Source organism: Cyrtonyx montezumae, unplaced genomic scaffold (assembly GCF_038088225.1).
Source record: "Cyrtonyx montezumae isolate F1298 unplaced genomic scaffold, pur_monq_1.0 scaffold_3, whole genome shotgun sequence".
Taxonomy (NCBI): Eukaryota; Metazoa; Chordata; class Aves; order Galliformes; family Odontophoridae; genus Cyrtonyx; species Cyrtonyx montezumae.
This window is the reverse complement of record NW_027072034.1, coordinates 40,980,954-40,997,064: the sequence shown is the minus strand read 5'-3', so window position 1 is coordinate 40,997,064 and position 16,111 is coordinate 40,980,954.

Sequence of the window (16,111 nt, the reverse complement as noted above, 5' to 3'; positions counted from 1 at the left end):
GAAATTCCCCCAAATCAACTGGGGGTCCGTCTGCCCCTAGGTCACAGCCCTGCCCCCAACCCTTGGTCAGTCCCAAGGGCCTCCGTACCTCTGCAGCCAACGATGTGCCCTACAGCTCTGCTGCTGCTGTCAGCAGCATACTACCTCCCCAGAGCATTCCTACTAAGCACGTTTTTTCTACAGAAACAGACAGCCAGGGGCTGCGGATGAGTCTGCCCAAAGCTTTGAGCTGCCCTCAGAAATATAACAGCTAGTTGCAGGATCTGAATGCCTTGTCATGGATAGTGAGGCTGGCACACTTTTTTGGGCATGTTTATCTATTTATTGGGAATGTTTTACCTGTAACAACCTTTTGTGTACAAATGGAGCCATACTGTCTAATGTGATGTGTCATAACAACAAAAAGCAGAAATCAACAATTTGTGTATCCATACTACGAAAAAGTTACTGAGAATATCTGGTCTTGGTTATTTCAGGACCTCCTAGTATAGGTAAACAAAGTATCCAGTTTATTTTTTAAAATAAACGTATTGAAAACCAGAAATATATGTATTACAATTCATACTGTACATATGAGCTACATCTACACTATGGAGCCTTTAAAATTCTAATGTAATTAAATATTTTCTATTGCACATTCAAGTTTAGCTAAAGATCCTCAGCTTCATCAACTTTTTAATTATCTAAGCACAGTTTCTGCTTGCTTGACTTCATTTCTAGCAGTAATTTTCTCATCCAGTCAATGCTCTCCATCAAAAGGGAAATAGCAGTAGTTCAGCATGGTGTTTGGAATGCCAATACAGAACCAGAGAATGATAGAATTGTAGAATCATTCAAGTCAGAAAAGATCTCTATGATCAAAAAGCCCAACTGTCAGCTCATCACTACCATGACCAATAACCATGTCCCCCAGTGCCATATCTACATGTTTTTTGAAGGCTTCCGGGTATGGTGACTCCACCACCTCCCTGGGCAGCCTGTTCCATCACCTCACTATTCTTTCAAAGAAGATACTTTTCCTAATATCCATCCTGAACCTCCCCTGGTGCAACTTAAGGCCATTACCTCTTGTCCTGCAGCAGTTATCTGGGAGAAGATACCAACGCCCACTTTTGCTACAATCTCCTTTCAGGTAGTTGTAGAGAGGGATAATATCTTCCCTGAGTCTCCTCTTCTCCAGCCTAAACAATCCCAATTCTCTCAGCTGCTTCCCAGAAGACTTGTGCTCCAGACCCTTCCTCATCTTCATTGCCTTTTGCTTTGGATGTGCTCCAGGGCCTCAATGTATTTTTTGTAGTGAGGGCTCAAAACTGAACACAGTATTCAAAGTGCAGCCTCACCAGGGCTGAGTACAAAGGGATGATCACCTCCCTGCTCCTGCTGGCAGCACTCCTGATACAAACCAGGTTACCATTGGCCTTCTTGGCCACCTCGGCACACTGCTGGTTCATGTTCAGTCGTCTTTCAACTAACATATCTCCCCCATGCAGCATTCCAGCCACTCTGCCCCAAGCCTTCATCATTGTATAGGGTTGCTGTGACCAAATTGCAGAAGACAAACTATCGGTGTTAAAGGATGGAATTTTTGTTGCCTGGTACGCCCACAGTGCATACATACAGTGTGACAGACATTGTACATTCTAGACTATTTTGACTACAAGGTATGTTACACAAAGCCTTTTGCCCACATAAGTGGATGGTTTGAAGGCATGCTTTTACCCCATGCTAACCAGCACAACTGGTAGATCAGGCCCTGGACAAAACACATGCGATGGCAGTGATGCCTTGCAGTTTCCCTGTCCCTCGCACTCCCCCTGTTGTTCTGCCGTAGCGTGTCCCTGCGGGAAACCCTCACAAAGGGGTGGCCATGTGCAGGTGGGGGGAGCTGGCAGTTCCAAGGAACTGTGGTAGGGCAGGCGTGGAAACATTCGGGTTTCATTCCCAGTATTTCCTTCCAAAATGGAAAAAAGAATGAAGATTTAGATGGGCCAGCAAAACTTGTTTATCTAGAAGCCTTTCAAAGACTCTGTAGTACCTGCGACTATCAGACAGCCACTGATATACTAGAATATTTTACACGTAGGGAAACGCTTGCTTGTACACACCCCCAGTGCAAAAACCAGCACTGACTTCATTCTCGGGTGGAGCTGCAGTGGTGTTTTGTGGAAGCAGAGAGCCAGGCCTGCAGGCCACTCCTGATCCGCGTTGCAGGTGACAACGTTACAGCTTAGAAACTACTCGAAAAAACAATGAAGACAGCCTCACAACTGATGAGTTTTAAGGAAGCTGACTTGAGGCTGCAGAGCCTTCCTACTCCTCCTGCCTGGCAGTGTGTGCTCAGGAGGTTCCCTCATTGCCTCCCCATCCCCCAGACCCATAAAGCCAGCAGTGCAGCCCTGCAGGGGCAGCAGTCCCAATAAAAAGGCCGCTCTAAATCCCGTGGATAAGTTTATGTGGCTGCTATTCAGGCGAGGGCAGTGTTTTGATTGTTCTCCCCGACCTTTTCACCCGCCTTCCATTGCGGCAGAGGTCGTGGGGCAGGAATAAGCCCAGGCCTGGTGGGATTGCGATGAGAGGGCAGGGGAGATAGCGTTTACATAATCGGACACTATGCCTGGAAAGGGAAGAAAGGCGAAAAGACTCCTCTTTGCAGGCAGAGATGGCAATTGGGAGCAGGGTGTCTTAGGCAGCAGAGATATTTTTTTTCCCATACGGAAAAGACACGGGACACTGTGCTGCTCTGGGAGGCAGAGGACATCGCAATCACATTCCCCCACACGAGACAGAAACAATGCATCCAACCGCCGGCCGAGCTGCCAGCTCCAGTAGCCCACTGTGAGGGCGTGAGGCGGCCATGACGCCCGCCCTGGGGCCGCTCCAGCACCGGGAACAAAATGGAGGCCCCACCGGCCAGGCCCGCTCAAGCCCCACGCGCAGCACCCAGCACCCGCGAGTGCGCGTCTCTTCGAAGCTTGTCGGTAAGCGCCCGGCGCGCCGGCAGCCGGCACTGACCCCGCAACAAAGAGCAGGTTCGCGCCCTTCCCCCACCCTGCGGGCGGGAGGAGGGGCTGGGGGAGGGGAGGGGGGAGGGGAGGGGGGAGGTGCGGAGCACGTGACCCCGCGAGGCCGCGCGGCGCGGGGGTGGGGGAGGGAGAGAGAGGGGGAAGGGAAGAGTGAGGCGGGGGAGGGGCGAGCGTGGCTCTGTGTAACGGCGAATAAATGAAATTGAAGTAAAATAAGGTTATAAAAATCACCAGCTCTGTGCCGCAAGGTCCGCCATGTTCTGTGGCGCAGCTCCCTGGGCGCCGGCACTGAGGGCTGTGCCACCCCTCCCCAGAGTCCTGCAGCTCTCAACCCCCACCCCGTGTCACCTCAGCTCCCAAGTGGAAGAAGAAATTGGCTTCAGAAATCTGAATTCGAGGCATATTTTGCCACGTGTGGATGCTCCTCTGGCTCAGAATGCAGGGGTGCACAGATATGGGGGAAATCCTTCATGGGACAGCCCCATGTGGCAGTGTGCTGAGCCACATGGATGTCCTTCCTTGGGGCAACATAGCTGCTGTGACTGCAGCAAAGACAAACGGGCTAAAGGGATACTGCTTCTTTGCATCACCGCTTTCATGAAGCTTTCCCAAACGTTCACTAAATGAAACAAAATTACTAAAACAAAAAACTGAGGTCTCTCAAATGCTGTCTGGAATCTAACAGATTCAGGCAGGTCTCCTGGGAGATGTTGCAGCAGATGATACAGTGAAGTAAACAGTGTGAAATGGCACTGCAAGAGTGTGCTGGGTAGCTCATTCTAAGGGTAAAAGTCAGGATGATGTGAGTGATGTAGTATTTCTTAGAGATGTAAAATCAGAAATTTTACCCCCAGCAGTGGGCCAGTTTCTCTGCTGACCTAATCTGATGCCATTCCAGCAATCTCAGGAAATCATACTGGTTAATACAAGAAGTGATTCTGATCCTGCAGCGATGAGAAATATCTTTCAGCAAAAGCAAATAAAGGGGACTGCAAAATTCAGGCCTGATGTAAACTGGTTGTTACGTCCATAATCATGTCCATAATTAACACAGGGTCACTTTAGCATGTTTGAAGTTATCGGTGTGATTTAAAAGCTTTCGGAATTCATTTGGAATGTTAGAGTGGTACTGGTAGAACATTAATGTTTCCCCCCTTTTTAAATATTGCTATGCAGCTTAACCCTGAATCACATCACAGTTGTATTTGGCAAGTTAGCTTTTGTTGGACTGGTTTAACACCCTTAAGGAATCCCAAGTATAATTCTTTCTAGGGTATCAACCTTATACAAAAAGAAAATAGAGAAAAGCAAAGGTTTTTTTGTGGATGTGCTGGGGAAAACTGAAGTGGCCATCATTAATCTGTCATTCATTTTGTACACTCTGATAAATAATCTTTTGTGGAAAAAAATATTAAAACATATTTGTATAGGCTATTGATTCCTTCTGCTGCTGGAGATATGTTGCCCAGTCTGTTATCTGAATGAAGCTCATGATAAAATGGGCAAACTGACAGGAAAATAAGACCTAATAATGGAGAAAATCCAAATGGAAAGCATGCTGTAATTTGAAGAGGATCCACCAGAATCACTGGACACCTCTAACGCTTGTAATCTCAACCAAAGTAATAAAATACTTTTTTTAAACAGCTATTGAAAATTCATTGTACAGCTTAAACAAAATACAATTTTCCATCCTGCATTGTTTGAGATGTTATTATTCAGTTTGCCTCATTAATGCATGTGCAGTCTTGTTTATCTAAGCTCAAATGTAATGAAGCTTTATGCTTTGCTCAGGATCTTTCTGAGAGGATTCCGTGCAAAGGAGAAAAGTGGGGAGGCCAGGACAACAGGGTCTCTGAAGTTCTCTCTCTGCTTCAGAAAAATAAAATAGTCTTAGTAGCTTATCAGGAAAAGTAAGATGAAAAGTATGTGGTGGCATCAATTACAGCCTCTTCTGAAGTAGCTCCTTGTTTTTAAGGCTACCCTACCCTAGCCCATCTTTCTCTTAACCTCTTTACTTGTCCACTTGTATTCACACTAAAGCATAGTAATGAAACGTTTGGGTGCAGCTGGCTCTTGATGTGAGCACCATGTCATGTGCCATGGTGCCCAACCTCTTCCCGTATACCAAAATCTCACATACAGGAAATAAAAGGTCTGTTTCTTTCTGTTCACACTGAAATCCTGCACATTTTCAACAGGCGTTACTCATTTCTTCTTTTCAAAGCTGTAAGGATTGTTGACCTACTTTCAGGTGGAAAAAGAGACACAGAGGCAGCGATCTGTTCTGTAGTGTGCTGTAAAATGAATCTCTTCCACCAGTACATGAAACAGTTATTGGCATTCAAATCTGACGATCTCCTTTGATTCTTCTGGTGGTGCTTGTTAAAGTGAGTGGTCACAGATTTAGAGGAATTTTCCCTTTTAAAATGGATCTTATCACATGCATTTTTTTTTCTGCTTATATAAATCAGATCTGTTGCTTTTTCAGACTCACGTTTGGAGGAGTTCAGACAAGGGCTTTGAGATGTATGTGGTCCTTCAGCCTTCGGGCCAGGATGAATTTAGCCGTGGTGCATTTATGAGACCTGTGGGTGTGATCAAGGAGCAGGTTTTCAGAATCAATTAGAGGCAGCCTAATGTCCTGGAGAGGGAAGGCAGGGGAGCTGACCCTGGTGGATCTCTGCACACCTGATACCAGTTGGAAAGGGTCTCAGCCTGGGAGGATCGGCAGCCTGTCGATTGCTGCCTCCCACTTCAGTTTCACCCCATCAGTAGAAAAGTCAGTCTGGAATGCAGAAGCTTCTTTCTCAGATTTCCCCCTGACATCCAGTGCTGAATGTACCTTCTGTGGCTGAACTGAAAATTTCATCACCTTTTTTATTCCTCTGATTTTACTCTTCCCCTTTCATTCCTTACACAAAACAGAAAACACGTGCAAGGAAAAGCAGCCAGAAGGACCCTCAGTCGATGGGAGCTGGGATGATATTCAAGGCAATTACTCTGGGAGACTGTGTAGCTATGCAACAGCAATGCCAGAGAGGAGCCCTGGGGAATTACATCAGCTTTTTTTTTTCCTTAGGGGAAAAATCCTGAATAGTGTTATGAGCTGTCTAACTCTAATCAGCACTGTCCTAGTTCATAGAAAAGCACGCACAGTGAACCAAGAGCAGAGCACGCACAGTTGCTGCAACGCAGTTTTGAGAAAGCAAGGCGTATAATTTCCTGTGGAGCCGTGAAGTATGGAATAGATAATAGGAAACACAGACTTTTTTCCTGGTAATCCTCTCTGTGTATAATCTGTTTCACCTCCTTTGTCTCCTTGTTGTCATTCATGACTCAGCATCCCATTTCATAAACCCCGATTCCTCTCTTTCCTCTGTGGTGCCAGTCCTCTTGCAGGACTGCAGATCTGCTTCCTTCATCTGCCCACTGGACATGACTCATCTCTTCTTGGACACTGGCCTTTGCCAGTTGCTTTCTGATGGTAGAAAATATCACACTGAGGCCAAAAAAGAAAAAAAAATCCCACTTGAGGAATTTACTGCTGTACTCAGCTAATTGCAATGCCAGCTGAGCAGTAGGTTTTGGCCACATGGGGAGCAGGTACCTCCCAGGGCTCTGTGTGAGGGCTGCTCGGTGCTTTGTCCTCACTGAAGGCTTGGTCTCGCTTCCTCCTCTCCCCATGGGGACCAGCAGTTTGCAGCCTGCACAGCTTGACATGAAAGCCAAGAAACCTTTCACCTTTCCCACTAAGTGACAGCACCCACTTCCCGTTCTTGCTTTTGCTTCCACATCCCTTGGAGTGTTGTCTCTGCAGAGCAGGCATTTTGCTTTCCTTTGCGACAATAATTCAAGGTTTAAACACTTGCCAGGCTAATGGTTCTGACATGCAGACAAAATGAAATAACTCAAGAGTGGAGCTGGCAACTGGGGAACTACAGAAACAAATTGATCTGGCAAGGAGTTTTCATTATGCTTCAGGGAACAGGTTGATCTGACAGAAATAGAAGTTGGCAAATAGATTACCTCTTGGAAAATGGCATGCTGATGAGGGGTGGCGTCTGATCTGGCTCAGGGAGGTGGGGTTGGCTGGCTCGGTGGAAACGAGGAGAATTGAGCCCTCATTGGAACCGAGATTTTGTCATTTGAGTGTTTCAGAAAATGCTCTGCAGGCTCACAGCTTTCTCCTGCAGCACCCGTCACCATCACAAGGCTCTGCCAGAGCACATCAGCCACGACTTTCGGCATCTTGTTTTGCTTTGGCTCCACACCCTTGTGGTCTGCTTCTGGCCTTTCCTTCCCCGGTCTCCTGGGCTTCTGATCCGCCTCAGCCTCCCTTTTGTGCGCATGGCCACAGAGAGTGAGGGGTCGTGGAGATTTTGCCCAAATTGCCCAATTATGGTAGCTGCTATCACAGGCACCATATGGCTTTATACCTGCAAATTGTCCAGGTGCTCAGTGCCAGGAGAGAAGAAACTGTCTGTAACCTAATTTATAAGCTTTCTGTGTGGCTGATGGGGACATCAAACCTCCAAAGCAGTTAAAACATTTGCACTGTGGTCAAATGTCTTCTGTGATCAGTTTCAAGCATGAAAACAATTCATTCTTTTAAAAATCAAAAAGATTCCCTTTACATTTCTACTAATTAAAAAAAAAGTCTCTGTCTCTATTTGTAAATATAATCTCTTTAAAAGTTGCCTATTCTTTCCTCCTGTTAGCTCTACTGTGTGGGTTGTTTTTTTTTTAATGATTCGTCTTTCAGCTACTCACTGTTACCTTATATGGTCTCTCTATACAGCTGAGTTTTTTCTTAATGAATGGTATTCTTCATAACCTATTTTGATGGTTGATAAAAATAACAACTTCTTACTGTTATTTTTAATAGTATATAAATGAAGAAATTTAATTATCTTTTAGCAAGTATGCTAATTTCCCATGGAATGAGTACCTTCAACAAAATGCTTTAGCTGAACTGTATACAAAGAATAAACCTATGTCTCCAAAGTTGTTCAGATATCCTTGATTATACTTTGGGAACAGCAGTAAGTTTTTACATCATGACACGCACAAACATTATCTTAAGGTGGAGAAATAGAAAATAAAAGAATTATTTATCTCAGTTCACTCAGTTAATGCACAGTAATAGCCATCATAATAAAAATTAAAACCTTACAGTGAATGCATTGCACAGTTCCCGTGTTCATAACTTCGGAATCTCTCTGGCCCCTCATACTTGCCTGATTGAATAGGAATACGCTTGTCTGGGAGAATAAGTGTTCATGAGAATAGCTGAAGAGTAGTATAGTAGATCAAACACAGAGTATATGTAGGAACTCTTGCAATTTTTTGTTTTCATCTTTTCTTACTGTCTTTCTGACAATTTCCTGCTAGCAGTTCATCTGTTACACTTTCAGTTAAGGTAATGTATAAATCTTGCAGCAGTTATGAAAGGATTATGAGAGAAGGGTTCTTTTTTACTTTTGTTTTAAAACGTTATAAAGTAGCTTGGAGAAGTGCACAAATAAAAATGCCTAACAGATAACTATGACAGTCTGTTGTAACAAGAAACACAACCCCATTGTGCAGCTGTGGTAATGAATTATCTGTGTCAATGATGTCTTTATTTTAGTGCTATTGTAATTAGTATATAATCAAGTCATGATTCTGAGCATTTTAAACATTTTTTTTTAAATTTACATTATCTTTCTCTGGTCTGCAGTAGATGGTATCACATTTTTGCCCAAATCACACTTTCTAGAATTCTTCACAAATCTGAGATTGATGAATTTAAATTGTTTTGTATGATTTTTTTTTTCTAAATGCCACATTTTTCTTTTGTTTAAAAATGCCATCTTATTCTTTGTTTTTGTCTTTAATTCAAACCAATCTGAATCCCTTCTAGCTGGCACCCTAATTGCATATTAGAGTTTTGCCACAGTATCTTCTGGGTCTTGACATGTTATTATATGCCACAGTTTGATGCCAACGATTGTTACCCAGCCTGTGAAAGCAAATGAAGTTAGTATGAAAAATTGTTGATTCAGTATCAGCTTTGCTGGGTAACTTGAGAACACCGATATACTCTGTCCGATCTTAAACTAGGATGGGTATTTAATGAAAAATGCTGTGTGAGCATAAAGTAATATATGTATTACCCACATAAAGCCATTCCTGCAACGAACTCCAGCTAGTCAGATCAGAGTAAGCAGGGGACTATTTCAATTCTTAAAATATATTTTCTGAGGGGAAGGAAAAAAAAACCCAAGAACAAAAATGAAGAACATGCACAGTTTAAACAGATGTGTATTTTAATATAGTTGTTCATTTCCCAGATCTTTCTAAGATAAAAAGTGGTTCATCACTAACCTCTCACTTCAGAAAGTTTTAGAGATCTTTTTAATATCACTATCATTTTAACGTAACTTATGAAAACATCATCTTCCTGAATCTTTAAGGTTCATTTTTTTGATGCAGGAATTTGTGTTCAGTCACAGAGAAAAAAAAAAAACAAACAAACAAAAAAAGCTTGAAATCCTATGCTGCTGTGAAAATGTGAAGAAAATATATATTTTTCATTTCCTGAAATTTCTCAGAAAAATCTCACTGTGTGATTACTTCTACTAACAAAAGATTGAAGCAGTATGAAAAGAATAAGGCAACAAGGGAGGAAAGGAAGAGAGGAAGTTGATTATGAATGTGAAAGTTTTATTTACACATACAAGTACAATCAGCAGCTTTGAAAAAGGAATGTAGGAAAAAGCACACACATTTTTTACATTTCTGTATGCATAATGGTGCTCTGAAAGAATCAGCTAATTTGGTAATTTTAATACACAGGGAATTTGTTACACTTGTAAATAGGCAGTATTTGGATTTTTTTTTCCTTAGTGCTCGTAAGATTAAGTTGACAGAAGGAGAATTTTTTCATGTAGTCATTCAGCACTCAGTGTGATGCAAGGGTGGTTTTGAGAGAAGACACAGGACTGCTAACTATTTTTCCACAAATAATCAGCAGGTTACTTGTAAGGTAGATTGAAAATGATTCCACTGGTGGTCCTCAAAATAAGCCATTAGGAGGAGTGAGCAGAGGTAGAAGTAAAACAACATGTTGTGCTGATATTGAGCTGTTGGGAGCGTGTTGCCTCTCATGGACCAGTTGCTACCTCTTGGTCATCGTATGGACATGAATATGGAGACATCCTTTGTGCTGTGGCAGTGGCTTTTGTCATATTTAACAGCTGGTGGACTCGCTTTGTCTCTTAGAGATGCTATGCTGTAAAGTGGGTTCCATTGGGCGGGGTTGATTCTTGCTGTATACTTTGTCCTGCAACGTAGGAGGTTAGTGGGAGAAAGATATCAATGTAGTGTTTTGTGATTAGTTACTTTTGCTGCATTGTCTGAATCACTCAGCTCAGCAAAGGCAGTTAAATGTTGGGCAGTGAGCATCCACATGACAGCATGTTAAAGTCATTAATAAGGGGTGATGAAGATAAGTATTATGTCTTCCCTTTCCTTCCCTTCTCTTTCCCTCCTTTCCCTCCTTCCTTTCTTTCTTTCTTCCTTCCTTCCTTGCTTTCTTTCTGAAGAGACTTTTTTGCCAGTATTGGTGCTGCTTTGTCACTAGTATTGATAGGATGAATGATTTAGGCTGGTGCAGGCTTTTTAAACACACAGTTGTCAAGACTGACTATAGGTCCGTGGCAGCCCCACAATTGCAATGAAGAGGCCTAGCTCAGGCACTACACATCAGAGGATCAACATTTTTAGCTTCCTTATTAAATACAAGCTGAAAGAAGATGATGATTGAGAATAAGAGTTAAAAAAGGTCTCTGTTCTTCATTTGTACCACTGTGCTGGGGGACAAACCTCCTTGGAAAGACTAACAAAGAATCCCGTCATGAATATATGTACGTGCCAGCCTGCGTGTCGTTGTACAGGTGCGTGCATGTGAAAAGGCATTACTGTCTGCCACCAGACAGATTCTTGCTTCCTTCCTTTTGGGTTGGAAGCTTGGGGAGACCAAGATGATAGTTGCATATAGGAAAGACCTCTCCTCAAGATGCTCTGAATCCAGTCAAAAGATCTCAGCAGGCCTAAGAGTCTGGCCTTCTGAAATTTCTGCTAGGAAGGATAAGGGCTGAAGGAACAAAGGTGTGTGTGCATGCTCTGAACAGTGTTTCTTGATACGAGATTTCTCATTTGAGGTAGGTTTACCTTTATTCAACCTATCTGCTTTAACCTTTATTTGTGGTGTGGATTGGAGGATCTGTACATTTGTAGTGAGGAGCAGTTAAGTGTTTTCTAGGGCACAACATACCTTTAATTTGGTGGGCATCCATGTAGGGGCATGGATAGATTTTTTTTATCTGTTTGCTTATGGCAAGGTCTTGACATAGGTGGAAGGCAGCACATAACCTTTGTTCCTGGTTACAAGACCTTGTTTCAGATCACCAAAGGTGGGCCATAGTTCTTTCATATCAAACACTTCTCTTGGCTTTTAGGTGATCCCAGGACACATTGAGATGTTATTTTTTGATGGCTGAGTGCAGAAGTTTTTTCTTCCCATAGTTCTTGAGGGAAATGAAATGAAAAGTTTTTCACCAGTCAGTACTGGTTGCATTGCAACCCAGTTTCCACTCATTCCTGTAAGAAATGTTATTTGATTGTTAGCATTAGATGTTATCAAATATACAGCACATTTATTAATTACTGCAACAGTGTGCACAATTAAGAAGTATGTGTTTAAAATAAAATGAGTTAGTATTTGACTTTGTGTAAAATTGCAGCATTCCTACTTGAGATGCAGACCTTCTGTTTACATATGCTTTGTGTGCAAATTTTTTTTACTTTAAACTCCTCTCCATTCATTTATCCAGAATGTTAAAAAAGGTATAATGCTGTGAAAGATGCAAAGAGATATTTTTATTTTGAAGTTTGCTATATTATGGTACAGACATGTGGTATTGTGGTATGTAAGACAAGAAATATGTATTGTGCAAATTATGTTGCAAAGTTTGGACACAAAAAATACTCTAAATTTTCTGTTGTAATTCCTGTTATGATAAATCATTTCTCTTATTGATGAGGTTTGGATAAATGTTTAAAATGGAAGCATTTTTTAGGAAAGATGCAGATTCAGTGAAACAAAAATAATCCATGGACTTTGTTGAGAGACTTTGTTAAATTTTATATTTAAAAAAAATCTAAAAGATGCCAAAATAATCTGAATATTTTACTTTGACTTTCAAAACAAAACTTTCAATTTTTTAAACTTTGATAGATTTCCTGCCCACAGTTCCATTTTCATTAAAAAAAAGCTTTACATTGAAATGTGTGCAATGCTGACAGGAATTTCAGTTCACTGTCTACTGCTTTTTCTGTCCTCATTCCTTTCTCCTATAGAAGCTTTTTCAGAATTGCCATTGACTAAAAATATCCATGATATTTGTTGGTCTGTGTCTGACAACTGTGATTTCCATCTCTCTCCCTTCATGTTGTATCACTTCCACGGCTATCCCATGCTTTTTGGACACTGATTTTCACAATATGCCTGACTGCCAGTTGTCCATCTTGCTTCTGTCACATGGGTGGAGGCACCTTTTCTCTAAGCTTTATAATCAGTGGCAGAGTTGGAGAAAGTTTTTCTTCCCAAGGCCTTGGGTTTTGGATACTGTCCCCTGTGAAATGTGCTTTATTCAGCAAGTTGTCATGAGGTACAGCTTCACAACCAGCTCCAGTTTCTGCAGCATAGAGGTTGGAGTGGTCACTTCTTAAGTGGGAAAGTGTTCAGTTAATTAATTAATTAACTAACTAACATCAATGCAAGCCATGTTAATAGCAGCCTTTTCCTGTCAGGCACATCTGTGAAGAACCAAGGAGTGGCAGTACCAGACTGGCTAAATTTGGAGATTCCTTTAGAAGCAGTGCTTCTTGAAGCTCTTACATGAGGCTTGGCTACTTGAGAGGCACCATGTTGGGCCACAAGACGGGTCTGCACTCTGCAGGAGCTGCCATCAGGGACATTCAGCATGGGGCCTTTATCTGCAGGTAGCCCTGGCACCCAGCTCCCAGTCCACATGGCCCTGGAGCAGTGGAATAGGTTGGGGAGCCACAGGAGTTGTGTGGAGTCCTGGGCCATGGACAGGGCTGGATTCCCCAAGAGTGGTGGTCTCCTTAGGGACACAAAGGCAGGCAGGCAGGCAGGTGGATGGATGTGGTTCTGTCCTGTGGGTGCTTTGATGAAAGGCTTATAGCAACGAACAGAAAAAGGCAAATAGCCCATCTCAGAAAGCTTGTAATATGTAATGGCTCAGTCATGTTAGTTAAATCATTTATTTACATAAACTGAAATTTAGCCCTTTACATGTGCTGCAGTGGTCTGCAGCATGAAGTAGTGTGCAGAGCGTCTTATTCCCGCACAGGACCGTTCCTGTTCCAAGGTTTGTTGGGCTTCCCTCAGCTGCCTCTAACATTCCTCTGCTAGATGGATTATACATTCCTAACAGTGAAATACAAACCTTGTGCTTAGGCATTTCCCACCAAGCCCAGACTTTCTGCAACTCAGTGCTGAATGCTGATTTAGTGTTCCTGTGTGAACAAACATTCCCCAGAAATGTGCTGTCCTGAGTGGTACCGCATCCATGCAATGTGCAGTTGATGTCACTCAGCGCCAGGCCAGCTCTGTCTGCAGGCCTTCTGCTGAAAAGAGCCCCAGACAGCATGGAACAGGAAAGGGAGGAATGCATGCAGGACCTAGCAAGATGGTTTTAATTAAGATAAAAAATTGTGAGCATCGCAAGCTGGGGGATTTGTAATAAGTTACTCAACATCAGTACTTTCAAAACACTTCCTCACCTGCCTGAAGAGAGAGACTGCAGCCCTGTATCTGTCTGCTAGTGTGCAGAGGACAGGAAAATAGATCAAAGCAAATGTGTTAATGAGGAAAACACGAGTGAAAATGCAAATAGAAATACATTACCATTACTATCACTCCAAAATGGGCCATTCAGTCCCATTCTGCAAAACAAAAGGAGTTTTGTGAATTTTTTTGAGTGATAGTAAAAGAAATTCCACAAGACCCTTCTTCAGGACCTAGGCTAAAGTCTGAATCTCTGCAAGCTTTACATGTTCTGACACAAAAGAATATGTCAACATATGAACATACAAAACAATGTTTTAGTATAAAGATTTTAATGCATTGAACATTTTATGCAACATCATGTAGTCTTTCTACACAGGATAGTCATATAATTATGCAAAACATTTTTATCTACCCTGAAGCTTTGGGAACAAGCTCACTGAACTGCGGCTTAGTGAATTTTTGAACTCTCCTAAGGCAGAATATGATAAATTATTTGTGAAAAAGGAAGTATATTTATGATGTTAGTGCCACTGGCAGTCTGGGAAGTTTCACCTTCTAGGGCATGCCAACTGAAAAAAGAGAAGAGATATTTTATCTCCATCTCTCCTTTTCCATTTTTTAACCCAAACAAAAGTAAAATTACCTGTGAAGCTGAATAAAAGTAGCTTCCCTGGAGCCAAAGAAACAACATCTATATAAACAACAATGTAAAAAAGAGTTAATATTTTACTCAATCACAAATGGAAGAAAAAATAAGAAAACCCACTGAAATAGAATTAAACATTCTACCTTAAAAGGAAAGCTGAAGGAAAAAATCCCAAAGAATCTGCCTGTGTATCAAGTCATGTCACACAATGCTCTGTGTGTGAGACTGGTGTTGTGAAAGGATTTTTTGTGCTGCTGTCAATAAAAGCTAAATTAAGCAGCAAACTCTTCCCCTTTTTACCAGGGGAGAGAAATAAATCTTTAAACAAATGAGCAGTATATATAAATGAATTCTGACCTCAAACTCATTCCGTTTTACAGGCCATAAGTTTGTTAAAAGAGACTACGTTACATTAGAGGCAGAGTTGACATGTCAGGTTTAATCCAGATGCTATGAAGCCTGGGATCCTGTGGCATGTAGAATGCAAAGCCAAGGAGGAGAAATATTTCTAGGATATCATTGTTCCCAAGGCTTTACACTTAAATAATTGCAGAAGAGCAGCAATCATCAATTATGAACGATGTTCTGTCAAGTAATGCACAGGGAGGAAAATCCACCACTGCTTATAAATACACTGGCCTTCTTGAGAACGTTAGGGGTTTCATTTTTTCAGGATGGATACCTGGTCTTTACAAAACCAACTGCAGAAACTGATAGCTTTATGGCTGTAGCGCTTAAACATAATATGAAAAATTATGGTTCTTCTCATTATTCAGATCTCCTCCATCTCGCCTCTGTATGAAAAATTATGAGCAGTCTCCATTTAATTGCATAAAGAAGCAAACATATTTTTTGTAATGACATTACAAAATATTTTGACAATATTTTGTAATGCTGTTATTTTACCTGAATATTTTTGTTATCACCTTCTAATTACACAAACTGTCAAATCAGATCCTATTGGTTCTCTCATTAAAATATTGAAAATATATTATAAGGATGAAGCTTAGGAAATAATTTTTACATTTCATGGTCAGATATTTTTCTCTGTCTGAATTGTTAACTTCCATATTTATTCACAGTAATGCATAAAGTTGTTTCCTGGAGAGTTTGGAGTCAGCAGAGCTATGGAGAGTAACCATGTTTAATTTAGATCATAGCTCCATGTATATTAATCCTGGATACGTGTCAGACTAGACAGCAAAAATAAATTAATCTGGATGAGGTGTGAGCATGCTATCATATTTTTGCTAAATTACCCAACACAATCACAAGCGATGTGGTGCTTATGCCACAATTAGGCTTCATCTTGATTCATGGAAGATGAAATATATCTGATCCATCATTATTCTATCAGGACAAATTTCTTCATTAAAAAATATGTCTGAATAAATACAAACTTTGACTTTAGCAAAGCCTATGCCTTGGTCTACCACAGTATACTCCTAGCTGAACTGCTGAGGGATGAACTGTCTAAGCGAACAAGAAGGCAGGGTGGAGGACTGGTTATAATGTCAAGCCAAAAGAGTAGCGATAGTGATAGAGATAAAAAAAAACCAACAACAAAACAACTACCTG